This window comes from Sycon ciliatum, chromosome 8 (genome assembly GCF_964019385.1).
Source record: "Sycon ciliatum chromosome 8, ocSycCili1.1, whole genome shotgun sequence".
Taxonomy (NCBI): domain Eukaryota; kingdom Metazoa; phylum Porifera; class Calcarea; order Leucosolenida; family Sycettidae; genus Sycon; species Sycon ciliatum.
The window spans coordinates 13,216,506-13,221,357 of NC_088650.1; positions in this window are offsets into that span (position 1 = coordinate 13,216,506).

Below are 4,852 nucleotides of genomic sequence, written 5' to 3' on the forward strand. Positions count from 1 at the left end.
TTCATCCAAGGCGCTTGCGTGAACTTCAGGACTCGATGTATATTGCTGACTTTCATTCCCAGATCCAAGTACAACTGTAGATTCCGGTAATGCAGCACATGTTTCTCCTTATTCATCAGGTTGGGCACCAGCTTATCACAATCCAACCCTCCGGTGTGAAGCTCTTGCACCATGTCTCGTTGATACGGCGAGAGCATACTCTCGGTAACTTTCAAATGCTCAGGGGCTAGAGGATAGTCGTTATGATATCGATGAAGTTCCGCTGGGTACACCAAATCACACTCAACAATGTAGCCTACATCACTGTTCGCTTCTGTGCCCAAGATGGTGTCGAGGTCCTCACTGATCCAGTGGAAATTAGAGACTGGAAGGTACTGTGACATTGCCCATCCATACAGATTGTTAGCATCCAAGTATTGGATATAGGATGATGGTTGCGTTTCGTCGAAGTCGTCCATATGCTTATTGTTCGCCTTGGCATATCGATGACTTGCCATGCTGATACCGCCTCGTTTGCCTTTCTCGACAAACAAGTATTTGTCAACATCGGTCAACAATTCCAGTTTGACATTGGAGAGTTTGAGCAAGGCATCCCAACTATACCCCGGCAACGTATAGTAGTTAGCAGGATCCAGATGGTATATGTTCAAAGCGGTCTTCCTGAAGTTTTCGAACACATCAGCAAGTAGGTATACGTCAGCTTGCAAGTATATGTCATGGTAATGTGCCAGATCTTCGCATTCAAACGCTTGCCATACATGCTGCGCCCTTTCATACTCCTCCAGGCTGATTCCAGAACCTGATAATGTTGAATGAAATGACTCTCGAGATGGCAGCTCCGTTTCATTGAATCTTGCAAACGGGTCCATGTACTCATAAGGATACACTCCTTTCTGGCTCATCAAATCCGGCTTTTCCAGTGTGTTAGTATACACCAAAGCCTCCGGTGGCGTGGTCTTCACCAATTTGTCGAGAGAGGCATTTAGAAACGCCAAACTGTCGATGAAGCGAAACTGCCTCCATGTGAAACTGATGTACTTTTCCATGTTGTTTGGGATCACTGAGATACCGCCCACCTGTCTGGACTTGGACTTGCCATACTTATTCACATAGTCCACCGTCTCCACGTTCGTCACACCACCAATGAACGAAATCAGATGGTGAGCGTCGTAGTGCTTCAGATTGTGAAATACTATGGGAATGTGCTGGAGATAAGGGTGAATCCGTAGCTCCAAGTTGCATTTACTATGCGCTGCTCCACGGTACTCTCCTGTAATGTGATCATGGTCGTGCACTTTCCTTTGAGACACCACACACCCGTAACACCAGGCATCTACAAATTGACCATTGGAGTCGAAACCCTTCTTCTTGTAGACCCTGCAATCTTCGTCAAATTCCACCTGGCATTTTCCACAGTTCGAGGATCTGTGGTACGTCTCCCAAGCTTCTCGTGTCATAGTACCTTCCAATGGTATGGCTTGGCTGCAAATCCAACATGACGTAGCATCCGCATGCGCTCGACATTCTACATCACTCAGCTGCGCAGGATCGAAAGCGCTATTTCTTGATTCCATCTCCACTTGCAAATCCCGTTCCTTTGACTCCAGCCATCCAAACAGAATCTCCATCGCGTCCTCGCCTCGGTAGAAACATTCGTCTACTTTTTCACCATCACTCCGTATCACCACAGCACCAAAACTACACGGCTCGTGAATACCGGTTCGGACCGTCCCATTTCCTGCCTGTTCGTGAACAGGTTGAATTATGGACTCCAAGTCAGCGTAAATAATATACGGGCATTTCATCATATTCTTGAAGTTCTTGAATTGGAGAATGGGCTCGTTTCCATCCTGGTCCTGGTCGGGCATCACAATCCTACTAGGGGCGGTTCCAACGCCATTACAATCTTCCTTGTGCCGTGTCAGAGCGCTCTCTGTTTTATGGGAAGATAAGCACCTTTTGCAAAAGTACTTGCGATTGGCTCTCTTGTTTTGGTCGAATAATAACCGATTGAAATCCTTGATCCAGCAGTAGTGATATTTGACTTCTTCCTCATCGTGTATCAAGAGTATGCAGATGGGATCCTCGCATTCAGAGATGTAAAGGGGATGCAGGCCTTCATCATATCCATACACATTGACGCCCAAATGGTTCAGCTTCTCAACTTTGGGAATATCACTCAGTTTTACAGGGAACGTGATATCTGCGAAGTCCAAATCAGCATCGAAGGTAATGTATTTCTTCACACGTGTCGAGTTCTTCTTGACCGGATGTAATGCACTCAATAACGCCCACTTAAGGCATTGGTCGTCTTTGTTTTGAACGTTGATGATGGCCTTTTTAGCCTTCAAGTATGGCGGAAGATCGATGTAAGAACCAGCTTTCATAGGCTGATATCGTGCAATGTTTAATTCCATGCTGAGAACTCTGTCGATGATCCATCCAGAACCTTCGTTGATCCATTGCCCCACCATTTTCTGTACATCTGACATCATCTCGTTAGTGATACCAGCAATCTGTAATTCGTTCAACAGGACTTTCGTCTTGGATCTAAAATGAGGAGATTGGTTGATAACCTTTCCCTGGTTCTCTTTCGACATCCGAATGTTCACTACCAGCATCACCTTGATTCCATTATTCCTCTTTATTTCCATTTCCATCACCTTGCGAATGGCCGCATAATTCGCATCCAAACTCACCACGAGATCCAAGTCATTTACATCCATCTTGTACGTCTTTAGCGCACCTCGTCGCGCAACATCAACCAATTCAAACCCATCATCACTTTCTCTAGCGCGTTTCTCCGGTGGTTCATCCTCAACTTTAGCTCCTGGATCATAATGTCTTTTCATCTGGCGAGGAGTATCTAGCTGATGGCTACTGGCGTCCATTGTTGTCCCCTGTGTCAAGACAGTCAAATCGATTGAAAACCAGCATTCGTTCCGTCAGTCAGAAGAGCTTCTTCGCCACTAATATCTGAATCATGCGACACATTTTCCTGCCAACTGCGTCCTCTCAATCTATGGAGGAAATATTTTTCACATCTTTAAATATATCAAACAATCACTTCATTTTACGGACGTAGTCCTACAGGTAAGATGTCGTTTCTCAATTTCTATTGTACATGAACTAACCACTGACACTCAAACTCCAGAGAGAACATGCTTTAGGGTGTGACATCTTCAGGGTGGTTTTCAGGAATGGAACTGAACTTGAGAACAATGAACACACTTTACAATTAACCCATCATTGGCGTTCGTGATGTGTTTGTGTATGGCAAGGACAATTTTAATCACAACGTTTGTCGAAAGTTAGCCGAAAAGTTAGCCGAAAAGTTAGCCGAAAAGTTAGCCTTGCATGACAAAAGCTCGTAAGCTTTGCATCCAGCAAACAACCAAAATACACAAACAAGCAGCTAGATGTACTAAGCTGCTGAAGAAAAAAAGAATAGAAAAAAGAAGAAAAAAAGAAAAAAAGAACCTCCACCATGGGCAGCATTCAGCCACTTTGTGTGTTTTGGTCTGCGTGGTACCAATGAGGGAGAAACTGGTCCGGCCCCTAAGCACTGATGAACCAGATCTTGTACCAAATCCAACCGGATACCGGCCAGATCTTTCGACCACACCCTCTTCAGGCCTGCTTTAAACTGACCAGAGTGGCGGCGCACACGGGGATTGAACCCGCGATCCTCTGCTCCGAAATCGCAGCAATGAACCACAAGGCCAACACCGTATACTGATTACCTCTGGTCTAATACCCTTTACATACTGTAGTTTCTAGTATTTCCCTCACTGCAGCCCATTGTGAGTAAGACTGAAGAGATGCTAACATATTTCAAGTAAGTTGTAGGAGACTAACTACTACCGGTATTGATAAGCTAAAATACTGGTAGCGGAGAAACTACGATTAATGGATGTCTATTCCAGTGTTGATAGTGGCTATTGCTACCGCAGTGGACTTTCATTATTAGCGACCATATCCAGTATTAATGATACTTACCAGCGTGTGTGGTCAGAAAATGGCGGTTAAAATCATGTTGGGTCTAGTACTGGTGTGCTTAGCGGCTATTGCGATAAATGCAGATTGTCATCGCTAGCGCCTAATTCTTATGTTACCGGCATCTGCAAGTGGTAGTTGCAGGAATTTGGCGTCTAAAACCATAATATTAGCTTCTGATGCACACGTTGCTAGCGGCTATTACCGCGTTTGAAATTTTTCATTGCTAGGGATTATTTCCTGTATTAATGACATTTGCCAGTGTTGGCAGCTGGAATATAGTGACTATAACCGTATCATCTACTCCCTCTCATGCTATTAGCAGCTATTTCCTGTGTTTGATAGTTGTCATGGCTAGCGGCTATTTCCTAAAAGTAGCGCTTTTAGCGATATGTGACTGTTTTGTGGGGTAGAATGTGGTGTCAACATCAGCTATTACCATGTTGCCGCTTCTAGTTCTGCTCGCTTTCTGTAGAAAATATATTTGTATTCCCGCGTTAGCGGCTATTTTTTAGTTGAATTTTTTTGTAATGAAGATAATGCAGTGATACATAAGACTAATGCATGGCACTATTTTGTCGATTCCGCTTTGGTTTGGCGTGCATGCGCAGTGTTGATGCCGATTCCCTTGATCAGATTTCTTGCCCCACCTCCACTGCTTCGGCTGCCATCGCTGTGTGCATTCCTGTGCTTTTTTGCCTGCACTTTCACCTTGATGGACCCGTTTGTGGCTATCTTGAAGAAAAAAAGGGTACATGCGCATGTACATGCATAATAGTATGCACACTATATTGTACGGTCACAATCCGTTCACTATTTTTTGCCTAGAAGTGTTTGATGCCGAGTTGCAACGCTG